At 40.6% G+C, this 27,761-nt stretch overlaps 1 protein-coding gene across 2 annotated transcripts in view; it reads left to right on the forward strand.

Annotated features, from left to right (window-relative positions):
* The window catches only part of Synpr (synaptoporin), a 331,674-nt gene that overhangs the window by 224,404 nt on the left and 79,509 nt on the right, over positions 1 to 27,761 (forward strand). The gene's annotated exons all lie outside the window — the stretch shown is intronic.

A 27,761-nucleotide genomic window follows, 5' to 3' on the forward strand; every position in this document is an offset into this window, starting at 1 on the left:
TTAAATAGTATAAGTAGTTTTTCTCCATTTAGAATGATGTTAGCCTTGGGTTTAACAAAGATAGCTTTTACAATGTTGAAGTATGTTACTACTCTCCCTAGTTTTTCTAGTGTTTTGAACATGAAGGGTTGCTGTACTTTGTGCAATTTTTTTCTGCGTCTATTGAGATGATCGTATGATCCTTGTCTTTAAGTCTGTTGATATGATGAATTACATTCATTGATTTCCATACATTGAACCAACCTTCATCCCTGGGATGAACCCCAATTGATCATGGTGCACTATATTTTTAATATGTTTTTGCATGTGATGTGCCCGAATTTTGTTAAGAATTTTTGTATCTATGTTCATCAGGGATATTGATCTACAGTTCCCTTTCCTTGATGTGTCTTTGTCTGGCTTTGGTGTCAGGGTGATACTAGTTTCACAGCATGAGTTTGGAAGGGCCCCCTCCTTTTCTATTTCATGGAATAGAGCATGACTGGAATATGAGTAAGTTTGGTGTTAGTTCTTCTTTGAAGGTCTGGCAGAATTTGGCAATGGTCATGCAACCAAAGCTGCTATACAGATTTAATGAAATTCCTACTAAAATTCCAATGACGTTCCTCATAGAAATAGAAAAAACAATCATGAAATTCATTTGGAAAAATAAGAGATCCAGAATAGCCAAAGCAATCTTAATGAGAAAAGCAAAGCAAGAGGCATCAAAACACCAGAACTTAAATTATACTATAGAGCTATAGTGACTAAAACAGGATGATCTTAGCACCAAAACAGACCTGAAGACCAATGGTACAGAATACAAGACTCAGAGACAAACCCACATAACCAGTTATCTCATACTAGACACAGGTACCATAAACATACCTTGGAGAAAAGATAGCCTCTTCAACAAATGGTGCTGGGAAAACTGGAAATTCACATATAGCAGAATGAAATTTAAACCCTATTATTTTTGAAAGACAGTAAAACTATTCTCCACAATGTGAAGCAAAATAAATAATAAAATTTACCTTGATAATCTATGAAATCATGTTTTTTTGAAAGTTCTTTTCACTGAAAAAATTTTAATGACAACTGTTATAAAGCAGTTTTAATATGAGCTCTCATTTAATTTTATTACTGATATGTGAAATAGGCTTTCTTCTTTCCCTCTTTACTCTCCTTTCTTATCTTCTTTCCTCCCTTCCAACCATGAGCTGGCAAATAGTCTATGCACTGTACACACAGCAATGAATAAAGTTCTTACTCTCTTGGATTTTACATTTAAGAGTGGAGAGCGTGTGGTAGTGAATGGGGAGGAACAAAAATAAATAATGGGAAATCAAAATTAAATTAACTTGAAAGCATTATGTGACAGAGAGGCTGAGATGGAAGGACCCCAGTGAGGCAAGTAATTTTTTGCCAGGTAGGCTAACAGAGGCAGGACCTAAATTCAAACCCAAGTCCCCTATCACTGCAGGATGATTCTTTCCATTCTGTGGTTTCAGCTGACACTTTTGAATGATGAGATCAATAGAAAATTTTAAACAAAGCTTTACTTCCATTTATTTGGTATTTTATAGGGTCAGATCCAATTCAACCAGAGATGACCACTCTTGACTGCTGTTCCCAAGTGTGGTTTAAAGGAGGTGACAGCATTCCAAATCACCAGTCTCCTAGCTAAGCAGGGCAGAAATATAAATGAGCTACTTTGGTTTGGTTTGTTTTTTGGTACCAGGGATTGAACCCCAAGGGTGCTTAACAACTGAGCCAAATCCCCAGTTCTTTTTATTATTATTATTATTCTTTTAATTTTGAGACAGGGTCTTGCTGAGTTGTTTAAGGCCTCGCTAAATTGCAGAGGCTGGCTTTGAACTTTTGACTCTCCTGCTTCAGCCTCCTAAATTGCTGGGATTCTAGGTATGCACCACAGCACCCAGCAATAAACTACTTTGTGAGGTAGAGGATATATCTTCAGACAACAGAGGATTTCTAAATTAGGTAGCCTGTCACAGTTTTTTTTCATGAGTTCATAAAGGTTTGATCAATAAAGTACGTTTCTTTCTTTCCCTGAAATTTGAATAATTATCTACAACTTGGTGAGCTGAACATATTAAAAAATTGATTGCTTCTCTCTGGAGGATTGTGAATTTTGTTTACTGTCCTTGTAATAGAGAATGAGGTTCTTTGTATGTTTTTAAAACTTCTGTAGCTCCTCGTTTAATTACCTCCTGATCTCCATTCTTTATGTCCTAGGATAGAAGATATGTGTAAGTAAGCCCAAATTTCAGAGTTTGAGAACCTTTAAGTTAAAAGGCCAAAGTGCAGGGCTGGGGATATAGCTCAGTTGGTAGAGTGCTTGCTTTGCAAGCACAAGACCCTGGGTTCAATCCCCAGCACCACAAAAAAAAAAAAAAAAAAAAAAAAAAGGCCAAAGTGCAACAGTGTGTGTGTGTGTGTGTGTGTGTGTGTGTGTGTGTGTTCTACAAGTGCAGTCTCCTGCATCTGATTACTTGGGATGCTTGCTGAAGTACAGATTCCGGTACTCAGCCCCAGATCTCCTGATTCTGAATCTCTGGGAAGTGGACAATTTTCTTGAGTAATGTTTCTTATTGCCTTTAAGTATTGGGAGCCCTGGACCCTGGCAACAGAAAGGGCTGGATGTAATCCTGAGGTTCCTTCTCCCCAGTTGAAAAGCTCAGAGGGTCCTTCTTAGGAGGTGAGGCCAAGATGCCCCTTGCTCTTTGGTTGGTTCTCTGTCTACCCGGCCTTGTGAAAAAGACAAGAGGGAATTCAGATCGAGCATGTTGCAGCCCCTTGTGGAGAACGCAGCAGGATTCTTCAAAGCTTCTTAATTGTGACATCTTTGCAAATGCTCCATTCCCACGTTTTAATACAGCTGCTTTTGTGTCTTGTTTTGCCAACGGAAATGCAGGCATTTGTTTGGGTTTCTTTCCTTTTAACTTGGAGCCCTATGATGTGCATATTTATAGTCCAAGGAGGCAAGGAAGAAAATTAGGACGAACCTGTGCTTTCAAGACCTGCCTTTTGGACCTGGACAGGGAGAGGTCAGGCCCACAAGGATGAGCCAGCAGGTTCTTTGTTTGCTTCTCTGAGCATGGGCCTTTTATCTTCTGTGGCCTCTTCTAAATAGCTCTTCTTAAAGGATAAAGCATGTCATCAGGGCCTAAGAAGCAACTTGTAATTATTGGCTCTCGAGTGGACTCGTGTACTATTTAAAAGCACCAAATAAAAGAGAAACCTTTGAGGTTGCTGCTACTTAAGCCAGACCTTGGAGCCCTGGGGGAACTTATGTTTTATGCTCTAGCCTCTGTTTTTGCTTCATTTTTAAGATTACAAAAGTGATACCTGCCCATTGTATAATATTCACTCAATGGAGATATAGAAAGCCGAAAATAAAGCTACCCATGCCAGCCACCTGATTCCATTCCCTGCTAGTCTTCCTAGATTTTTCTAGACATACTTGAATATATTTGAATACATATATATACAGACACACATGTATAATTAGGACTCTCTGGAATATGAATGAAAGAATCACAATTCAAAAAATTTTTTTGATTCTTTTTAGATAAACATGACAGTAGAGTGTATTTTGACATATTATACAGGCATGGAGTCTAACTTCCCATTCTTGTGGTTGTACATAGGTTCCTACTGGAGACTGTCTTTCCTATTCCCATCTCCCCTCCTTTCCCTTCATTCTCCTTTGTCTAATCCAATTGACTTCTATTCCACACACACCCCGCCTTATTGTGTGTTAGTATCTGCATATCAGAGACAACATTTGGCCCTTGGTTTTGGGGGATTGGCTTATTTCACTTAGCATGATAGTCTTCAGTTCTATCCATTTACCAGTAAATGCCATAATTTCATTCTTCTTTATGGCTGAGAAATACTCCATTGTGTATATGTATCACATTTTCTTTATCCATTCATCTGTTGAAGGACACCTCGGTTGGTTCCCTAGCTTTGCTATTGTGAATTGAGCAGTTATCAACATTGATGTGGCTGCGTCACTGTAGTATGCTGGCTTCCAATTCAAAATATTTTTAAGCAAATGCGAGGCTATCTGTAGCCCTGGATTTACTCCACATATGGAGCATCCCCTGCCCCATGTACATACAACACAATAATACAAAGGCAAATCTACATCCTAATATCCAATACCTATAAATGGTTGCCTGGTAAGACAGAAAAAGAATTAAGGTACCAATAGAATTAAGGTTATCACCTGGCCTTAAAAGCGGGGTATTATCCTGCATGAATTGGGTAGGCCCGAAGTGATTACAGGGGTCCTTAAGAATGAAAGATAGGAAGAGGAGAGAGGAGAATGGGATGCTGGAATCAAGGTCAGAGAACCAAATTGTGAAAACTACTCATCCGCTCCTTGCCAAACTTGAAAATGGATGAAGGAGTCCAGAACCCTGGAATATTGTGGCCTCTAAGAGTGATAAAAGGCAAGGAAGTGTGTTCTCCATTTTTGCTGCTTTTAGCTCAATGCTGTTAATGTAACAGTGGATAAAGCAAACACTGGTGTAGTAGATGGAATATTGGCCCTATGAATATGTGTCTAAGTTCTAACCCTTGGCACCTGTGACTGATTTTATTTGCAAATAGAGCCTTTGCAGACACAATTAAGTTAGGATTCTCAAGATGAGATCATCCTGATTTACAGTGGGTCTGGAAGCCACTGATGGTTATCTTTATAAGACACAGAGACACAGGGGAAGATGGCAGAGATTGCCTGGGTGTGGTGGTACATGCCTGTGATCCAAGCAACTCATGAGGCTGAGGCAGGACAATCTCAAGTTCAAAGCCAGCCTCAGAAATTTAGCGAGGCCCTAAGCAACTCAGTGAGGCCCTGTCTCTAATTAAAACATAAAAAAGGGCTGGGGATGTGGCTCAGTGGTTACACATCCCTGGGTTCAATCCTGGTACAAATTAAAAAAAAAAAAAAATGACAGAGATTGGAGTGGTGTATTTACACAAGCCAAGGAAAGTCAGAAATTGCTGGCAGCCACCAGAATCTAGGGGAGAGGTGTGGAGCAGATTCTCCCGCAGAGTCTCCAGAAGGAACCAACCCTGAGGACACTTTGATTTCTGATATCTGGCCTCTAGAATTGTGACAGAATAAATTTTGATGGTGGGAAGCCACCTTGGTGTGTGGTAATTTGTTTTGGCAGCCCTAGAAAACAAAGACAACAGGTTTGGAAAGCAGTTTGTTCTCTTGTGTCACTTCTTCTCAGCTGGTGGCCTACTCCCAATCACCTGAAGAGACAGACATGGAAGGTCAAGTCCTTGAGAGTTATAGAGCTTCCAGTTGGGCTTGTCAAATGTGCTTCCTGGTTGTTATTTTTCTAGCAGCCTTCGTTTTAAAAGAAGAACAATAAATCAGTTTACATCTCTGAGGCACCTGACATCTACCTGCAGTGGATGTGAGGAACAGAGGTAGACCCAGTGTGGTTTGAGCAGGAAGGACAAGAGAAGATCTGGTGAACCCTCCCCTCCCGTGGCCCACAGTTTCCAGAAACTTCAGTGGGTGCACCTAAGAAAAATGAGTAAATAGTAAATGAAGGAAGAGATGAAGGAAAGAAGGGAGAGAGGAAAATAGGGGAAAAGAAAAGGCACAAAGGGGAAAGAAAGGAGAGAGGGAGGAAAGACAGGCAGATCATGTGTCATGACACCTGAGGAGCCTTCAAAGACCCAGCAGGGCATCTTGCTAAAATTAAGCCCTTTGCATTTCATTCAGAAACATTGCTGAAGATGCTCCAAATGTGCCTGCCCATCTCCCCCACGGTCACCTCCCTGGCCACTGCTGCCTCCAGTCAAACATCAGGAATGCAGTAAGCAATATTACAAGCAGTGAGCTCAAAATCTGATCTTATAAATTACTTTTTATCAGTAAAGCACTGAGAAAATATAATAAGACGGGAAGTGATTATCAGAGTACACAGGTGTGTTTGCTGTGTTGGATTTTTTCTCATCTGACTTCTTACATGTGTCAATCACCAAGAAGTCAAAAAGTTCATAGTTGGTCATCTTGGCAACCTTGACCACTGTATTTTCATTGCAGGCTGGACTAATTGGGGTGGGACAGAGAGAGTGTGGAAAAGCCTGCTTTCAGGATGGATAATGTATCACTGCCCAGCTTTAAACTTGCTCAAGGAGACAGAGCAAGTCATGGGAGGCCATGAGATTTGGAACAACTCTAAGAAGTCTCTGCCTATTGCACCCAGCAGAACAGAGTGGAAATCCTTCTTTGGCTTTCAGGTCTCTGCATTTGGCAACTGACACTCTCCCTTATGGAATTCTCTCCTTCCATCAACACAGATTGTTTCTTCATCTTGCAAAACCCACTGCAAATCCTTCCTCCCCTCTTCCTACTCTGGAAGGAACTTCAAGGAAACATCTTACTGATCTTACAAAATTAGAAATAAGTAATATATATGGTCTTAGCTCATCTTGGGGGCAAGGAATGAAGTGAAAAAAAGAAGATGAATGTTCACAAAAATGGAATCAACTGAGAACTGCAGTTTCCCAAATTAGCGTTTTTCACTTTTGCTTTTTCTTGAGCTCCTGATGAATAACTTAGGATGCCTGAGACGTGCTGTTTTGATAACCTCTGATGTACTTATGTTCTCAGTGCATTTAAATTGGATCACGGGGCAGGAGCTCAGTGGCCCTCTAAAGACTTCCCCAAGAAGGTCTATGATGCATATTTAATGCCTGCTCTCTGTTACAGAAACTGTTGTCAATAATTCTGAGTGGCAGGTCCAGTGTTTCCATGAGTCCCACAGCCACAGGAATTATAGCACATTCTAATATTTGCAAAGCACCACTGAACGGATTCACAGTGTAGGGTTCCAGAAAACAATACGATTCTGTTCAATTTTCTAGCAACTTCCTCCTTCCATTTCCTGTGTCATCCTTCCTTCCCCCTCCTGACTTTCCCAATTTATGCTTTTTTGATGGTTTGGGGTGAAAAGTCAGCTGAGATCTGAATTGGTTTCCCTTTAAATGGGACCCGTTGCCTTTCTCTGGCAGCTTTTAAAATTCTATCCTTTTTCTGTCTGCTAGATGTTTTCATAATAATGTGCCTGGATGTGGGTCTGTTATAAATTTGTGTATTTGGGGTCCTGTATGCAACTCTCAAAACCTCTGTGAAATTATGAGATATCAGACCTAACACTGAATTTCTCATCTGACCACGCTCATTACTGCCCCTGGGTTGTTTACTTCTCTTCATTATCCAAAGGCTCCCTCAAGGGTCTTAGACTAAATCTGTCACTCCTGCCATGGTCCTCCATGCTTTCCTAAATTAGATCATGTCTGAGACAGCTCTGCAGCATTAAGTGGAATTGTTATGATTATTAAGGTTTGCGTCATTCTCATCGGCTTCTCTCTTATTCTTTTCTTTCTTCTCCAGTTGGTTGGGTATGAATAATGAAAACAGTCTTTCCTTAAATGGAAAAAAATCAAAATAGAACTGAGTTCTTTCCCCTAAGTGGCCTGTTAATGGGAACTGAAGCATATCCTTTATTTTTTTTATTTATTTATTTTTTTTGGCCTGGCAGGGAAAAAACAGGGAAGGTAAAGACAGGATACTATGTGTTTGGAATATCAGGATCTTGGAGGTGTTTTAAACGACTCTGTTTTGGTTACCAAACCAACACAAAATCCTTGTAGAGATTTTGGAAAATTCAGAAAAGGTGCACAAAGGAAAAGACATATCTCATGTCCTTCCTCTTTCTACATTTTTGGCATGTGCCTATTTACTATATTCATATTAATCTTTTTTCACATATAAAAACGGTCAATGCAAACATAATGTGTTCTTGCCTACATCTTAAATTCAACAAACTGTGAGAAAATTCTCTTTATATCTTTATGACCATAGGGTCTCTTCTTCTACAGATCAATCATAACTTCACCAGTCCTCTATAGGTGAACAGTTAGTAGTTTTACAATAATCAACAATTAGTCCAACTATTCCATTAATATAAATAATGCTATGATCAATATCTTTTATGTATAGTCATGGTAGTTTTGTTTTGTTTCATTTTTTAAATAATGACTTCTTCAAGAAAAATTCTGGAATTAGATTTGGTGGGTCAAAGGTATAAGCACTGGGCATTGAGAATGGCATCGTGAAAATTGTTCTAACTCATGCTGCCATCTTGGTTTTCTCATGAACATTCCCAGGCAGGGAGTCTTTTTCCTGGTCCTAGTTCATCTTGGACAACTAACACAAGATTGGTTTTCTTTCTGGCTTGCTCTCCTTTGGAAGTCCTTTATCCTGGGGGACATCAGGTATATGAGGACCCAGTTCCCCATCTTTAAAATGAGCCATTAGAAGCAGTCCCTCTGGTGTTATGACAAATTAGAAGGGAAATTCTAAATAAAGGAAGATAGAACATTAATGTTCCTTGATGACCTATGGAAAGCTAACACTGTGCTCTCGACAACCTTGTGAGATAGGTGGCATCTTACCTTCATTGTATGGTTCAGCTTGAGCTTATCAGTTAGTCTAGGCATAGGAGAGCCTAGATACAAATCTCTCTAAGACCAAAAGACCATAACCTTTCCTCTCCTTTATAATTCAGCAGTAACATCTTAGAATCTGAAACCAACTTAGCCCTGTTTATCTTCTGTTCATTTTCTTCCTTCTTTTTAAATATAGTATTTGATGTGCATTTGTCTTTCCAAGTGTTGGAAAGCAACTTTCTCTTGCTTTATGCGTGGTTCATATTTTCATTAGAATCCTTGATGTATTAAAGGATTCTCTCTCTCTTCACCTGAAAATTTAATATATATTCATGAAGACGTTGAATAGTGTTGTAGAAGGGATGTCATTTTACCTGTCTTGCAAAATCTGTGTGTAAAAGCAGGACCTGCGCCTGTAATCCTAGTGGCTTGGGAGGCTGAGACAGGAGGATCATGAGTTCAAAGCTAGCCTCAGCAAATTAGGTAGGCCCTAAGCACCTCAGCAAGACCCTGTCCCTAAATAAAATATTTAAAAGGGCTGGGGATGTGGTTCAGTGGTTAAAGCACCTCTGAGTTCAATCCCTCATACAAAAAAAAAGCAAGACCTGCTTTGGGTAGAAGTTTATATTTTGACTCAAAGGGAACATAACCTAAGGCTTTGGAATGATCCATCCCCATGTGATATCCACTGAATTCTTAAGGAGGATTCTGAAATTACTAGACCTAGATGTTTTACAAATCAAACAGGAAACTCAAGAGCTTATATTCACAAACTGAGATATGATTGTAGGTACAGACTCAAAGATAGGATTGTAGGCACAGACAGAGACCCTTAGAAGAGATCTTAACTCTAAGTCTCAGTTTCCTTCTCTGGATAATAGGAAGATACCAATGTTCACTTGGTCCAATGAGCTAATGTGCTTTCAAGGGCTCAGTAGAGGTCTTGACACATGAGTTTGATCTCAGTGGATTATTATAGAAGAAAAGATGTTTTAAGTAGAGAAAACCATATATTAAGTGAATTTATACTGAAAAAACATTAAAAGGATATAAATACTGACTAGAAATTGAAGATATATATCTTCTCTTTTTCTGATGCAGAATTCAGAATTAATGTATAAACTTAATTTTAATGAGTTACATCAAATAAGTTCCTTACTTTTAGAACCTTTACCCCACCACCACCACTGAAGAATATGTAATTTTGGGGACTGGGGATATAGCTCATTTGGTAGCACTTCCAAGCACAAGGCCCTGCGTTCGATCCCCAGCACTGAAAAAAAAAAAAAAAAAAAATGCAGTTTTTGAATTCTTCATTGAAATGTGTACATTCATATAACATTTTGCAAATTTAGGGAAACCCATCTGCTCCAGATTAAGATTTCTCAAAAACATAGAGGGGATAGCACATTCATTCATCTGAACAAGGTCAAAGAGGAGAGGTTATGAGCAGCTCAGAGCTTCAGTTAGGCATACCTGACCCCAAAGTCAGAGATTCTAATCACCACCATGTCATGGATACATTCTCTGCCCTTGAGAACTCATCATGAAGGTAAAGGGGGACAACTGGAAAATAAATAATTCCAGCACAGCGGGGCACCATAACAAGAAGTCGGCATACCAGAAGTAATCATTTCATGCTGCAGGTTGGTGGTGGCAGAATCTATAAAAATACCTCCTAGGCTGATTTTGCAAATGAGCAGAATTGCCAGGGAGTGGCAGGATTTGGAGAGAGTCTCTGGATCATATGTCATCACTGTATCAAAATCATGGTCCCAGATCAGAGGTAACTCAGAGAATCGCCTGCATCCTTGTTCACAAAATCTATCCTCCTTGTCTGCATGAGAGACCAAAGGTGGAGGGGTGGTGGATGGAACCTTTCCAGAAGACTTATCTTCACCCTTTGCTCCACAAATTCGATCCCATCTAATGTTCTATAGATTGCTGGATTCTCAAGTCCAAATATCCAGGGGAAGGAGCAGACATTCTTCATCCCATACACTTACGGCCTTATTTTTTGGAGGGCTCTATCTATGGCACAGTCGTGGAAGCCTGCTTGTTGGGCAAGATTCTCACTCAGACAAGCAAGAAAAGGAAGCACTAAGGAAATGTCCTGCCCACTCAGTGATGCTGGAGTGAGCGTAGGGGCAAAAATGAATGATTTCTCTCACTTCAAATGTATCGCCAACTCCATCAGAGATAGACCTGTGCTGTTAATGATTTCTCTCCAACACCCAGCCCTACCACCTTCCAGCTTCAGGAATACTCAGTGAGCCTGTATTGACTGCCAACTAACTGTATGCTTGGCCCCATTCTGTATTTTCTATCTGCAACCTCAGTCCCCCATAACCACAACTCCCTAAAAAGGGAAGTATCATTATTACTATTGAATGTCAATTATAATATTACTAGTAATAATATTACTATTGAATGTCCTGAGCAGGACAAGTAACCTGCTCAGGATCACACAGCAAGTGGTTGGAGCCAGAAATGGAGCCCAGAGTGTCCAACCACAAGCCAATACCCTCCCTCATTTGCAATGTCTTGGTGCCTCCAGAACTGCAGGTCAGCTCCAGCTGTAATAATGAGATGATGACATCCATTCTTCAGGGAAGTAGGAAGGATAAATAAGATTGGATTTGATAATCAATCAACAGCAGAGTTCTTAGCCATGAGGGGAATCCGTTTGGAAGAGTCCTCAGGTGTGGGAGGGGTGGAATTGGCCATGAAGAGTACATCGTCACACAGTCAAGCTCTGCTAGCTTTGGGTCTGTAAATCAACAGGGCTTTTTATCTGTTCTTTTTCTCATCTTCCCACCTTCTGTTCTCCTCCACACGGCTCCCAAGTGACTGCTCAAATGAGTTAAAATGATAGTATTTTTTTCCTTATGGTTTTCATTTCTGGTGATGCCGATCATACTTTCTCAACAAATGACTTGGCTTTCCCCAAATCGTCTGGGTTGATCTGTTTCATTTCAATTGCAATATGTTCTTTCAAAGGTGATTGATCAGAAATGGTTCTGGGGAAGCCACAAGTACACTCAGAGGCAGAGAGTTGATACAATTTTGTTTGTTGCTTTAATTATAGTGTATGTGTGCTGAGTTGTTTTTGCTTTTTTTTTTTTTAACTGTTGCTGTTCCTATTGAAATGAATTGAATGCACATAACTATTTCTCCAGTAAACATCATTTGAGTCCTGGTTTTAAGCAGAATGCAAGGCTTGCATTGAGCGAAGGAGAAAGATACTTCTAGATAAGTCAGACATGGAGCCAATCTTCAGAATGGGGTAAGAGTGAGGTAGGGGTGACAGGCTGAGAAAGACACACAAGAAAAAGAGAGCTACCTTCACTAGGAAGATGGAGGTAATGGCTGTGAGGATTTAGAGACAAAAGAGATGGCTTCCATCTGGAACAAACATAGACACCTTCCTGAAGATGGTAACAATTAGGAAAAATCCAGACAAAGGTAGGATAGACCAAGATGAAAGGGTGAAAGATGCTTTACCTATCAGAACATATGTGGAGAGTGGCATAATATTAAAGAGAGTTGAGGAAGTTATATTCTTAAAGAACGATGACCTCCTTCACTGAGGAATAAATAGGGAATAAATCACATTAGCATATTTGATCTTTTTTTTTTTTACCATTCTCCCCTCTTTCATGATTACTCCAGTAGACTTAACTCTTAATGCCCCTGGACCTTTGCACTTGCCATTCTCCTGTTGTGCTTGACTGATTCTGTTTTGTCTTTCATACCTTGGTTCAAATAACCCCTTCTCTAGTCTCCTCTGACCTCTCTGCAGTTAGTTACTATGAAAGCACCCTTGTTTGCGTGTTTCATACCACTTTGCACGCCACCTTAGTCCTCTGTGCCTGGTACATAAAAGGCTCAATGAACGTCCATTAAATGATGAATTGAATTCCAGCAGCTTGGTTGACAGGCTCTTAAGCTCCAAAATCAGATCCTGGCTTCAATTCTCTGATGACTGCCCATGCCATTTTGAAATCATGAAAGAATCACTCAACCTTTCTTGACCTCATTGCTAAAAAGGATAAAATAATAATAATAATAATAATTCTGTTATAAGATTGTTGAAATTTTTAAAGGAGACAAACCCTGTTATTAAGTTAATAGGTGCACGGCCAAGGTGGGCTCTCCATTTATTTCCTGAACCCTTTGTGGGCACAGCAGAGCTTGCTCGGAACTGTGCCCCTTGACCTCCTGGGCCACCTAATCCACAGCCAGCTTTCAAGCCCTCCTTGTCCCTGAACCAAGCATCAGTGACCACCCTTCTGCACCCTCCCCAAGGTGGACATGGATCTCTGCAGTGAGTTGTGCATTACAGATTTAAAACCAGCTGCTACCTGGGGACTCTGAGTTTGTACGACCACATTGCTATGGTAGTACTTCACTTCTGTTCCCCAAATGTGATGTTGAGTAATAATACACTTAATTAATATAGGTGATAAGTCTAACGTATCTTATTTCCTCCAAAATAGAAGGTGTTCTTTAATGCTATTTTTAATTACAAAAAAAAAAGAAACATGAGAATTGTGAGGAAACTTCCGATAAGCAAAAAAGAAAGCATAAATTTGTACAAGTTATACCAGTCTGAGGTAATCACTTCCACCATTTTGTTGAATTGATGTATGTACATATATACTGTGACATATATGAATACATGTATCGCCATATTTATATCTCCAACTGTATGTATCTCTGAATCTGGAATCATATGGTATGTGCTATTTTAATATGTTCCCCCCCACTGGATATATTAAAACATCTTTCTGCATATTAAATATCATCTTACAATATAACTTTAATATGTGGACTGGTATGTGCCACAGATAAACCATAAATTCTTTAAGCCCTTTCCTCTATTATTAGGCATTAGGTAGATATTTTTTATTTGTTCTTTTTAGATATCCATGACAGTAGAGTGTATTCTGACATATTATACATACATGGAGTATAACTTCCCATTCTTGTGGTTGTACATGATATGGAGTTTAACTGGTTGTGTGTTCATATATGAACAAAGGAAAGTGATGTCCCCTTCATTCCACTTTCTTTCCTATTCCCATCCCCCTCCTTTCCCTTCATTCCCCTTTGTCCAATCTGGTGAACCTCCACTCTTCCCCCACCACCAACTGCCTATTGTGAGTCAGCATCTGCATATCAGAGAGAACATTTGGCCTTTGTTTTTTTTGTAATTGGCTTATTTCACTTAGCATGATAGTCTCCAGTTCCATTCATTTACTGGCAAATGCCATAATTTCATTCTTCTTTGTAGCTGAGTAATATTCCATTTTGTATATGTACCCTATTTTCTTTATCCATTCATCTAGGTTGGTTCCATAGCTTAGCTATTGTGATTTGTGCTGCCATGAACACTGGTGTGGCTGTGTCACTAGAGTATGCTGATTTTAAGTCCTTAGAGTATCTGCTGAGGGGTGAGATAACTGGATCAAATGGTGGTTCCATTCCAAGTTTTCTGAGGAATCTCCATACTGCTGTCCATGGTGATTGTACCAATTTGCAGTCCTATCAGCCATGGATGAGTGTACCTTTCCCCCCACATTCTTGCCAACATCTATTGTTACTTGTATTCCTGATAATTGCCACTCTGACTGGAGTGATGTGAAATCTCAGTGTAGTTTTAATGTGCATTTCTCTAACTGCTAAAGGTGTTGGACATTTCTTCATATATTTGTTTACCATTCATATCTTCTGTGAAGTGCCTTCAGTTCCTTTGCCTATTTATTTATTGGCTTATTTGGTTTTTTGGAGTTAAGTTTTTAGAGTTCTTTATATATCCTGGAGATGAATGCAGTATCTGAGGTGCAGGTGGCAAAGATTTTCTCCCATTCTGCAGGCTCTCTCTTCCATTGATTGTTTCCTTTGCTTTGAAGAAGCTTTCTAGACATGCTACAGTGCAGGAAGAAACCTGCACTGTGGTCTTAGAAATGGAATTCTTAGGTCCCAGATTTTCAGTCATTGTCCAATGGCCCAGAGGACAGCCAAAAATTTACACCCCATTTCTCCACCACCACACACCATCATTCGGATGTTCTCCACCACTCTTATTGCCAATTGAATAGTCTGACGGTGACTTCCTGGCTTGTGGGAGGTGAGGCCAGAGTTTGAATTCAATTCGCATTTGATAGCAAAGTCGTGATTTGGTCCCATCTGCTCTGCTGGGTCTACCTGTCTAAGTCTTTGCTAATGTATCTGAAGTCCACACAGTCCAGGGAGTGAGAGCTGGCCTTGAAATGCCAATTCTGCTTCTTTGGAGTCCAATTTCTTGGTAGGAAAAGGCCAAATGATTGCACACTTGTGTCTATGTGTTTGGAAGTCTGAGTTAAAAGGAAAAATAATAAGCAAGCGAGTTACCAAGAAGAGAAGGGATTTGTTCACTCCTCTACCTGAAAAGAAGGTGCTGCACAACAGAAGTTTTCAGGCCTTGCTGAACCAGCTCCTCCTGACCCATTTCCTGTGCCTGCTTGACCCCTTTAAGTCCATGCTTCTTCCGGCGGACTTGGATACCACCTCTCTGAATCACCTGGGGCTCCTCAGCTTAAACACAGGTTCTTGGCACACTACATGGCTTCTGAAATAGAACCTGGGATGGGTGTTTGGAAAAATATAAAAAGTGACCTCAGTAAGTGATCGCCAAATTTAAGAACCATTTTTCAAAATCTCATCTGCAGCAAATTGCCCACAGGAACCCAACTCTATGCTGGTACAAGGAGCCTTGTTGACATTTCCTGAGTGGGCACTGTGTGCCAAGCACTATTCTCAGCAGTTTTACAAACATTAAGTCATTGAGTGTACATGGCAACCCAGTGACATAAATTAGTGCTGATAGTATCTCCAGAAAGGGAAACCGAGGTACAAGTTACAGAGGTGGAGAGAGGCAGGGCCAGGTTTGAAGTCACATGACATGGTTCCTAGTGACCATGGTATCACATGGTCTTAAATCTCTGATGAAGTGTTCCTTTAGTCAGCATGCTGGATGTGACATGCAGTGTTTCAGGAAACACTGGACCAGGTAAGTCTGGGTCTGAATTCCTAACCTAAGGTAGTATCAGTGCCCTGCAGAAAATATGGCACACTCCAGTTGGGTAGTTTGAAAATAATGTGATAAGGAGACTTTCTACCAATGTGTGGGCAAGGTATAGAGAAACCTCAAGAAGCATACTATCAAAGGCATCCCTCTAGGCTGATGTCGGCCATGGCTTCCACCTCAAGACCTCTTGCTAGTGCCTCCAATTAGCCAAAGGCACCAGACTTCAGACACGAGAGATCCAAAGCAAGCAGTCTCCCTGGGCACAGCACAGAGTGGAGAGAAGGTGACAAGTTGATGCATAGGGACAAAAACACTTTATTTATTTGTTTTTGGTACCAAGGATTGGACCACAGGAGCTCAACCACTGAGCCACATCCTCAGCCCTATTTATATTTTATTTAGAGACAGGGTCTCATTGAGTTTCTTAGGGCCTTGCTAAGTTGCTGAGGCTGGCCCGGAACTTGCAATCCTCCTGCCTCAGTCTCCTGAATGACAGGTGTGCCCCACCTCACCCAGTAAAAAACACATTTTAAATGCCCTAAGTTTCATTACTCATGTAGGTAAAATTCAGGAATAACGGTGGCACCTACACCCATGGATGTATTAAGTGAGATGATGCTATACATTACTCAGCACAGAGCAGAGTGCGTAGTGTCATCTCATAATGTTTATTGTCATGCCACGTGTTTCCCTTTTAGAATACAACTCAGAGTCGTGCCGTGAGTTCACCAGGCTGGATAACCCTTGCTTTTGCTTCTGCATGCTGCCTCATTTGGTTCTTCCCTCTCTCACCACATTCCAGTCTCAGTGACCTCCTTAAAGTCCAAAGGTTCTTCCAAAGACAATTCCTTTCCAGGCCCTTGGCACCTGTTCTTCTCTGAACCCCTATTCTCTGCTTCCAGAAGGTTGCACCATTTGTTCTTCCTGGTCTCTGCTCAAATATCGCCTCCCTGGAGAGTCCTTTGCTGACTTCTGTAGCTAAATAACACTCCAAAGGCTCTCCTTTACCACACTTTATGTCCCTCGATAACTTTTATTTTATATTTAGTATTTAGTTCTGCAGTTTCTGTTTTCTCCCACAGAGCATACGTCCCTAAAGAGCTGGGATTTATGTCCCTCTTAATTGCTGTTCTCTCCTTAGCACCTTGCACAGTACCTGGAGCATGGTCAATGTTCAATAAGTATGTGTTCAGTGAACAAATCCAAAATGTCTTGCTCCCATTTTATTGAGGAGTATGTTTCTCTTCCATGAAGGGCATGCAACACTGGATTGCTGTTGCAGGGAGAGCTATATGGTCTGCTTTTTAAATGAATCAGTGCAGGAAAAGGGAGAATCTATTTAAAGAAAACCCTCGGTAGATAGCATCATAGATGGTGCACAGATAAGACGTCACTCAGAAGAGTGATAGAATGACCAACATTGGCAAAACACTGCTCTAGGAAGCACAGGAGAGGAATTCCAGCTGGTCCCTGAAAATAGAGTGCAGAGTGACCACCCTTGCCCACTTCCAATTGCAATCTTTGGCAAAGGTTGAGGTGCAATTCAGGTGGCATCTTGTGGAGTTATTAGTGGTGAGCTCAGCGCTGGGGAAGGGGGTGACAACAGGATTAGAGTGCAATCTCACCTTGGAAGGGTTCACAGTGTGGACCTCAAGGAGGACCGTGGACACCATGATTGTAGAAATCAAAATGTGAGAATTCTAAGAAAGGCCCAAACCGGCCAAAGAAGGGTGTGGGTTGACCCAGAGGCGAAGAGGAAACTCTTCTCAGAGGAGAAGTTTGGATAGGGCCTGAAAGTATGGGTAGGATGTCAACAGGCAGACATGGAGACCAAGGCAGTCCAGATGGAAGGAGCAGCTGCAGAGTAGTAACACGGAATAATCTGGAGAAATGAGATCACAGGGCACCGTGCGAGAAAGGAACGTTCGGGCTTTAGCGGGAAGCCACTCAGATGGCACTTCCCACATGCCACCCTTCCCGGCCTGCTTGTTCCCGAGTCATCATCCCAAATGCTTTGTGGTCATAGTATCCAGGTCCTCATGGAGATGAGCTAGGCTGACATCTCTGCCTCCAAATGACCACCATCCTCTCCTTGCTTTCCATAAAGTAAATATTCAGCTGGACCCGCAGTGGCTCACGCCTGTCATCCCAGCGACTTGGGAGACTGAGGCAGGAGGATCGCGAGTTCAAAGCCAGCCCCAGTGAGGCCCTAACCAACTTAGCAAGACCCTGTCTAAAATTTTAAAACATTTTTAAAAGGGCCAGTGATAAGGCTCCGTGTTTGAGCATCGCTGGGTTCAATCCTGGGTTCCAAAAAAGAAAAATCCAGAAAGCCCTTTCCTGTCACTCTCATTGGAAACACACAGGTAGTGATCAGTAGCTGTCTTGAACATTTGCACTAAAGGGGTGGGTGTCCTTGAGAAAAACCCTAGAGACTGGTGGCAGGGCTTTGCGGGAGCCCTGAGCAACTAGGCAGACAGAGTCGCTGTCCGTCAGCACCAGAAATCCAACTAAATCTGTGCTCAGAATTACCCAACATCCATCTTGAGAAAAAAAGCTGTTTCCCCTTTTATCTCAAGAGATAAGAGCCAGGGTGTAAGCCTCTCTGCCCCGCCTCCCCTGCTGTCGTACCCCAGCAAATCCCGCCCCCCCGTGGCTAATGAGTGTCCTCCCGTCAAGCACATGACTTCAGTGTCCACTGTAAAAAGTGTTACCATTTAATGTGGCACTGCATCTTCCCATCATACTGCGGAGTGAGTATCCTACTTTATCTTATCCAAGATCTTTGTCTTGAGTTATAGCATGAAAAGCAGAAGATTTCAGAGAGGACATTATGATATTTAATAATGCAGAGAAAAATGAACCTCTCCTTCCCGTGGGTCAGAAGATTCCTCTGGTCCTTCACTCCTCACCCAGATGCCAACATCTGATTTTAAGAAAACTCGCATTTGTAAGATAATTGTAGGAGAGAAACGTCCCCTCTCTCTCTCTCTCTCTTTCTCTCTCTCTCTCTCTCTCTCTCTTTCTCAGTCAAGAAGCAATTTATAAAGGGAGTCTCCCTTTAGATCTCTCTTTTCATCATTAACATCTCATTTTAAACCAAAATGCATATCACAGTATGTTAATGGCTGATATCAACCTCAATTAGGAATCCAATAAACTGGAGGGAGTACTCTGTGACAGAGTTAAGCAGGCATATTTACTGAGTTCATGTCAAGTCTTTAGCAGGTGACTGCATTGTTAATATTCAAGTGGAGCACATAACATGTAGCAATTCCCAAATTCAGTTTCTCCATGGAGTCCTCTTCTGGATGCAGCATTGTGAAAGATGTGAGTTCTTCCCCTGCTGTTAAACTAAGAGGCCTAGCTCTCCAGAGCAGGCTCCAATCCCTCCTGAACGTCTAATTTCTGGGGAAGTTACCATGTTGCCTGAAAAATAACAAAAAATAAAAACACTAGATTTGCACCACTCGCCTGTTAGGCCTGTTCGTATTTACTCTTCTTCTAGCTTTTATATGAGAAGAATCAATTTTTACTTGGACAGGTAGAAAATCAAGACCATGATTTTATTTTTACTAAATTCTCCCAACAAGAAACCATCTTTGTCCACAATATAAATCTCAGTCAGCACCCATTGGGTTCCATGCCATCTTTCTCACCCCCACGTAGCCCAGTGACATCCACAGGGAGAGGGTTGATCAGAGTTGGATGTAATAAGATTTTGTCTGTACTTTCACTTTGGATTAGTGTGGAAGTATCAGGAGGTATCAATCATTTTCATTTATTATTTTGGGTACCAGGGATTGAATCCAGGGGCGCGTAACCACTGAGCCACATCCCCAGCCCTTTTATATATTTTATTTAGAGACAGGGTCTTGCTGAGTTGATTAGGACCTCCCTCAGTTGCTGAGGCTGGCTTTGAACTCTCGATCCTTCTGCCTCAGCCTCCTGAGCTGCTGGAATGACTGGCATGTGCCCCCATGCCCAGTTCAATCATTATTTCTAATAAAAAAATAAGTGACTCACAAAACTGACACCCAAACAAAAACCTAACTACCAATTTTGTTAATGGTAAAGCTGAATTAAAGAACCCCCAGTGTGGGGAGCCATCCACCAATGTCTAGCAGAATCAGACTTGACTGAGCCATGGGATACAGAGGTCTGACTCCCAGGAACTGGTGGTTAGACTGTTTCAGATAGCCTAGGAGTAAGTGGCCCTGTATGGAATGGCTCACCGTCTAAGGACATGCTAATTCCCTAAGCAAATGGCTTCCCTAACTCCATCCCATCCTGTTCCTCATAGAAGCAGCCCCTCCTGGTCCCAGCCCCTTTACCTGAGTGACTATAAATAAAGGTGAAGGTGGGGTTCCCTATCTTTTTGGAGGTCAGATCTGGTATGGTCCGATCTACCACACCTCCTTCCAACTGAAAAGAGTATTGACTCTTGTGTGTTTATTGATTAGGTAAGTTTATTAGTAATTAATTGATTGATTGCCAGCACCACCGAACTCTAGCAGTTAACCTTTCCCTCATCCGCACTGGACGTGGCTGGGAACCTACCACACCCCAGGACTCCTGTCTATAGCCATCTCTACTCAGAGGGAACTGGCCATGATGGTCAATATGAGGTCTGACCACAGAGTCTGCACATTTCATCACACTATCTTGTTCTTGTCTATACTCTCACATGCACGCCTAGAAGGAATACTGTGTTTCTCAATGAACTAAATGACATTCATGGAGTATCTGTGGTCTCTCCAGATCTCATACTATAGAGACCAAATAATCCTAGAATAGATATGCAAATTCCAACTGGACTCTTATGTAATCCATAGGAGTCAATGCTGTGCCAGATAGACTATCAGAGAAAATTCATCCACTTAAGAGATTCAGAAAAAAGCATCTTAGTCATTAACAAATTTTCTCACTTAATAAAATGCTTGTCCCAGGTACAAAAAAAAAAGAAAAGAAAAGAAAATTCAAAATGGAGTAGATCGGTAAATGGGTTTGTTGAAATAGTAATTACTGAAAAATTAAGTAAGGATTGAAACTTGGGGAACTGGGTTTTGGGAAACAACCTCCCCCTTGAGACATAAATTAAGAGGCCCCTGTTGACACAGAAAAAAAAAATTTTTAAGGTTCTGCTTTGCATCTGGGTCTATGACAAGTGGGTACTGTATATCCACAGCTCCTGGCACAGGTACTCAGCACATACCAGCAAGGAGGATTCAAAGCTCCTGGGATTGAGTATCACCCAGAGGTTGGTGGGTAGGCAGGTGGGTGGCATGCTGTGGGAAAGGAAAATGCCTGACTTAACCCCCTGCCCACCCCACACACAGCACTGTACTGCTACTGGTCCAGCAGTTAGAATGGCGGAACAGTCAGGCCTGGGGGTTACTGTCCCCAGTGCTGCATTCCAACACACACCCAAGCAGGCCTGTCCGAGTCAGCCTTTTCACTGTTGTGACTAAAAGGACCCAACCAGAACAACTGTAGAGGAGGAAAAGTTTATTTGGGGGCTCACAGTTTCAGAGGTCTCAGTCCATAGACAGCTGGCTCCATTCCTCAGGGCTCGAGGTGAGGCTGAACATCATGGAGGAAGAGTGTGGTGGAGGGAAGCAGCTCACATGGTGATCAGGAAGCAGAGAGACTCCACTCTCCAGATACAGATATATAACCCAAAGCCACGCCCCCAAGCCACGCCCCCAATGCCCACCTCCTCAGCCACACCCACCTGCCTCCATTACCACTCAGTTAACCCCACCAGGGATTCATTCACTGACTGGGTTATGGCTCTAACCCAATCACTTCTCCTCTGAACCTTCTTGTATTTTCCCACACATGAGCTTTTGGGGGACACCTCACCTCCAAACCATAACACAGTCCCACAGTAACTTGGTTTTAAAGCAGGTTCTGGTTAAAGGTCTGGGGTGGCGATGAGATTCTGTAAGCTCTGCCCGTAGTCTGAGGATCCTCCTTTGAGAAACAAGTCTCTCAGAAACACAAAATGAATTTTTTTTTTTTTTTAAAGTCTCCACTTTTGGAATTATAGTGTTTGAAGAGAAGCCAGACATGTAGTCTGCTAGTTAAATGGCAAAGCAGACTGCTGGGACAAACAAACTGTTTTCGAGGAAAAAGTTATTCTCACTTACCTAAGCTTTGTGGGGGAGTGTTCACTTTGAACGGATGAGTAGGATTTTGAGTGGGCCCAGAACCCTCAGTTCCGGTCCTGGCTATGCTAGAAGGGAAACATGCGTGGAGGTGGAGAAGTGTGTGATAAATACTCATGGAGATGCTGAGAGTCCTCGGGAGCCAGAGCTTGAGATGAAGTGAAAAGGAAGGGCAGGTAAATGGTGGACTATAAGCCTGGAGGACCACAAAGCACAGGGTAGTTTTAAGCATGTGGATTCCTCTCCTAGGGCTACAGTAACAACCAGCCACAAACCTAGTAGCTTCAAACCACTGAAATTCCTTGCCTCACAGTTCGGAAAGCTACCAGCCTGAAACCAACTAGGCAAAGATCTTTCTGCAATCCCGCAGTGCTGGGAATTCGAACCCCGGCCCTTGTAGCATGCTAGGCAAGCACCCTATGCAATGGGCTATATCGTCAGCAGAGCTAGGCAAAGATCTGTAGAACATTCTGGAGGGTCCCTCAACTGAGCTGTAATTTAGGAAACTGGTGTGGGGGAAGTGAGAGTATTATTAAAACACCCACTGATGCCATCTCTTCTTTTCCTACCCACTTTCTGGTGGGAAAGTGATGTCACTTCCAAGGAGCCTGCAGGAGTTCACAGGTTTCTCCTTAATGTGTCCCCACAGCAGACTTCAGTACAATAATGACTAACAAAATGTCTTCGTCTCCAGCCTCACCCTTACATTCTTTCTGCCTGCTCTTGTCCAACACAAGACTCATCTAAGCACTGCCCACAATGTCATTTTTTGAAGGAGAGACTGAAGGCGGCATTGGGCAAATCGTTTTATCACAGTAAACCATCCTCTTTGAAAAACTGAAATTTTAAGGAAAAAAAAAAAAAACAGGTGGCTTTCCTTCTTTCAATTATGTGTTCTCCAGCTAGATAAATAAATTCATTGTCACCTGGCTACACAGCATTTTGTGTTTCAAATAACACTCCTTCCTAATGTCTTCGAGTTTCCTGGCATGAAAGAAGCGTTTCACACAGAACCACCACAAGTACAGTGATGAGCTGTAATACGTTTTTCAGGCCCTGTCAGGCTGATTGTCCATCTCAGATTAATTCAGAGCATCCTTTCTCTACTAAATTGCAGAAGAGCGTTCGCTGCCTGTGTGGGCAGAAGAGAAGGTGCGGAAATAAAAGAACACGAAACGAATATGTTTTCAAGGCAGTTGAGAACAAGTCACAGGCTTCTGTTCTTGCTGCTGTCTCCATTTGGAGATAAGTCCAAGCAGCTAGTTGAAACTGGTAGTTAAATTTTACAGCAGATTTAACGACTGCTAGGAAACACCTTTGACCCCAAACCAGGCCATGATCAGTCCCACTGACATCCAAAAGATGCAAACACCAGGTCCCCGTCACATTAGGCTCAGACTAGCAAATTCCGACATCCTATGTCCTCAGGCCTGTCCTATGCCATTTAGTCCACTGCCCACAACATCAGCCTTGGAAACTGTAATATACCATGCTAAGAGAAAATAACCTATCCTCTACAGATGAGACTTAATTTTGCAAACTCCATTTCCTAGAGATAATTGGTCACTGGGCACTTGAGGGTTAGTCCACTTGAAATTTCATCTCCTCGGCTAAAATCTTCTTCAGTCCTTCTGGCATTGAATTAATCTCTCTTCCTTGGTTCTCCCACCTCACTTGACCTGTTGAAATTATAATTCTTATCACAGTCTCTCTGGCATTACTACTATTCCTGGGTTTCTCATTTGCCCTACCAGACCCCAGCTCTCTAAAGGAACAGGACTCAGTCCAGTCATTTTTGTACATGTAATATCTAGGACATGGAATAGTATATCTGCAATAGTTATTTCCTGAAGAGCTAAAGGATGGGACTCCACAAAAACTTTTCTGGTTTTCCCTATCATCAAGTATTGCTATCTATTATAGTGACTATTGTATAATATTATACAAGGTCTCCATCAAAGTCTGTGAAAGAATGTTCTGGAATATTTATGGAATTCTGGAACTCAAAAGAAACCAAGAAAGTTCCAGGAAATCTAGGGGTGATTATTTTGAGATATTGAAGAATTTGACAAATGAATGCATATGGAAAACTCACTTTAAGCACCCCTGCTTGTTTTGGGAGAGAATAGAATTAGAGACAGACTTTGTATCACTAAGAGTCCTAGAATGGCAATAATTACCTTTGGGTAAAAGGAAAATAAAAGCAGAGAAAATTTTATTGGGAAGATATGGGGAGGGTCTTATAATGAAAGAGAAGGCTAGAAAAGAAAAAAAAAAAAAAACAGCCTCCAAAAAAATTACAAGAAATTGGCCTATTCAAGGCACAGACAGGGCAGAAACTAAGGAATGGCTTCATTGCCTAGTTCAGTCCTGGCAGGAATTGTTATGATTCAAACAAACCCCTTATTTTCCATCATGCCACATGGGCTGCAAAATCGAGACGGAGAATTTGATGAGTCTAAGTAAGTAGGGTCTTGCACTGATCCCTTGGATAGGGAATGGTGGCCCCTTCCATGGAAAACATGCAATCCCTCCAGGAGTTGTGATTCCCCAAAAGAAATCAAGGTGCTATTCATCAAAGAGAAGACTACAGTCTTGCCATGGAAAATATCCGAATTAGAAAACTACAGGACTAAGACTCTCTTACTATGGGAAATATGAGAACCTACACAACTTTTATTTAAGTAACTGGGACTCCAAATTCAAGTACAACCCATTTGCACAAGTGCTACCAAATAGCATATCCAGCATTCATGTTGTCCATCTATCCCGGGACTTTTTTGACCCTGTGAAATTTCTTATATCACCACCTTTTGTGTGTGTGTTCTTAATTAATTTTTTATTTGTTCTAATTAGTTGTACATGACAGTAGAATGCATTTGTACATTTTGATAGATCACACATAAATGGAGTGTAATTTCTCATTTTTCTGATTGTACATCTTGTAGGATCACATTGGTCATGCAGTCATATATGTACATGAGGTAAGGGAGTCAAACAAGTTTTGGAAGGTGTCATCAAATAATAACTAAATTTGAAATCAGATAACAAGAAAATTAAAGTAACTGAATTTTCAAAATATTTGTACTTCCTCATGAATATGAACCAAGCTATAGTTAGAAGGAAAGATGAACAGAGTTTGTTTCATGAAATAAAGTGCTAAGATTTATATTATTGTCCATTTCCAGTTTCTCACTTTAATTTTACATGTAAAAATGGTATTTTGCCAACAGATATTTGTTGTACATCTCCAACAATAGTCTAAGTACATCTGTGAAATCAGATATTCTAAGATCTTCACAAGGATGTCTCATTTAGTGTTTATGAGAAACCAATGGGAGGAGGTACTTTGGATATTATAAAGCTGGAGATCAGAGAAATTAAGTAATTGGCCTAAGTTTGTACAGCTGGTAAGTAGTAGAACCAAAGTAAAGAAAATAATTGTATAGAAAATAAATGCACTACACAGATTTGTACATCACCATTTTCTTTAGTAATTATTTTTCAAAGTAGTTAGGTTACTTTTCTTACAACAAGTAGATTTTCAATAAAAGCATATTAAAAGTAGGAATTTATAATGTGGTTCTAAAAATATGCCTTCCAAGAAATTTTTCTACATAGAAAAAAATCCATCAGCATAAAAGTGCTTTTTATATAGAATACAATTATCTGTTATCCCTTCTACTGGTTCCAAAAATGGTTTTCAGTTGTTTTATTAGGACTAAATTCAAAAGGAAAAAAAAAAGAATTATTGGTTTAAACCCTTGTGTCTATTTACTCTAGAAGCAGCTTACTAATAGAGGTGGTGAAATGGATCTCTCTGACATTAAAAGGATCAGAGTAATCAAGACCTGTGGTATTGGCATAAGGATAAGTATAAAGAACAATGGAATTGAATTGGGAGTTCAGAAATAAATCTTTGCTCTTAAGGTCAATTGATTCTTGACAAGGATGCAATACACATTGCTAGAGAAAGAATTGTCTTTTCAACAAATGGCGGTCAGACAACTCAACATCCACATGCAAAAGAATCAGGTTGGACCCTGACCTCATGTCATGTGCAAAGAGTAACTCCAAACAGATCATAAACAATGTAAGAGCTAAACTATAAAACCTTTAGAAGAAAACATATGAATAAATCTTTATGACCCTGGATTAAGCAAATGACTTCCTAGATCTGGCAACCAAAGCATAGGGAACAGCGGAAAAATAGGAAAACTGGATTTCACCAAGATTTTTAAAACTTTTATACTCAAGGGACACTATTAAGAAAATGAAAAGCACTAGGAGGAGAGAAGACAGGAGGGAAGGGGAAATACTGGGGAGTAATATTGGCCAAATTATATCATTATATTATGAGCATGTAAAACATATAATGACAAATCCCCCCATTATGTACAACTATAAGGCACCAATTAAAATATGGAAAAAAAGAAAATGAAAAGTAATCCATAGAAAGGGGAGAAAAATTTTGCAAATCATATATCTCAAAGGGAACTTGTATCTATCTAGAATATTTGAGGAAGAATTCTTACAATTTTACAATAAGAAAAAATAACCCAATTATAAAATGGGCAAAGAATATGAATAAACATGTATCCAAAGAAAATACACACATAACCAAAAAGCACATGAAGAATGTTCAACATCAATAGTCAGCAGGGAAATGCAAATCAAAATTACGGGTAGGTGCCGCTTCAACCTCACTAAGATTGCTAAAATAAAAAGACAGACAGTAATAAGTGTGGACAAGGATGTGGAAAAACTGATTTCTCTCAAATTACTAGTGGGAGTTTGATAATAGCTTGGCAGTTCCTCCATGTGTTAAATATACAGTTATATTAAACCATGTATCTAGCAATTCTACTCTGCACAAATCTTCATTCCAGCATAAATTCCACTCTGTGGTGGTTATCTGTTTACATGCTGTTTACATTTCTGTTTCCACCTCTGTACCAGGACATCTGTTGTTTCAGTTTCACAGTTTGAAATTTTTGCATCACTGGTGTATGAGCTTCTTGAAGCATTCATCTTTGCTGTCCTGAGGTCTGGAATAGCACCAGACACATTTCTGAGGGCAAATGAATAAATAAATAAATGCTTAAAGACAGAAAACTGAACAAAAGAATATTTTTTCACTGAAAGATTCTATGATATTGAGACACAGAAAAGTTGTCTTGGATTTAAACCTTAAATACGTTCATATTTGAATTCCAATTACCTTTGGAAATCAATGCTACAATGAATAAATATTTGCCTTCTAAATGTGAGCTGCTAACCCAGTCCCCAAGTGTCCTAGGATAAGCTGAGTTTCCTTAAGAAGAGCAATAAATTCTTTTTGCTGTGTGGAATACTTCTGCATAATTAACCAGCTATATGGGAAGATCCTTATATGTTTCATTGGAATATCTAGCTTTAGTTGTTAGTAAAACCAAATTCTTTTAAGAGTCAAATCATGAATCTGTTGTGGGAATTAGAACCTGTGATGAATAAATTTTGTTCAGATTTTCTTTTTTCCTATTTTTTATTGGTGTATTGTTGTTGTACATAATGGTGAGATTTGTTGTTACATGTTTGTAACATGCATATAATATAACAAAATAATTGGACCAATTTCACTCAGTTTTTCCAGAACAATATTTTCCCTGCCCTACAACTTGAACACACTGTGCCTTGAATATCTGAGCATGATTATCAGATAGAGAAAGAAATCAATAATTTACAATGAATGGTGATAAGTTAATGATGATATTATTCCTTGTGGTAGACAGAACTATTTGGTCCTAATTCTTCATCCCTTTCCCCCAACTGGTATTTTGCAAAATCACCTTTGTCATGGTGTCATTGAGACAGAGTATATTTCCCCATCCCATTGATTTTGAGCTTGTCAGTCAACAGAGAGTGGGCAGAAGCAATGGTCTTTTCCCAGTGGAGCCCTTGATAGGGATCCTCTGCTTCCACCATCAGCAAGAGAAAGCGGCTTCTCCAGGAAGAGGATGCTCTTCACCCTGAACCCCAGAATAAACAAG

The sequence above is a fragment of the Sciurus carolinensis genome, chromosome 17 (genome assembly GCF_902686445.1).
Source record: "Sciurus carolinensis chromosome 17, mSciCar1.2, whole genome shotgun sequence".
Taxonomy (NCBI): domain Eukaryota; kingdom Metazoa; phylum Chordata; class Mammalia; order Rodentia; family Sciuridae; genus Sciurus; species Sciurus carolinensis.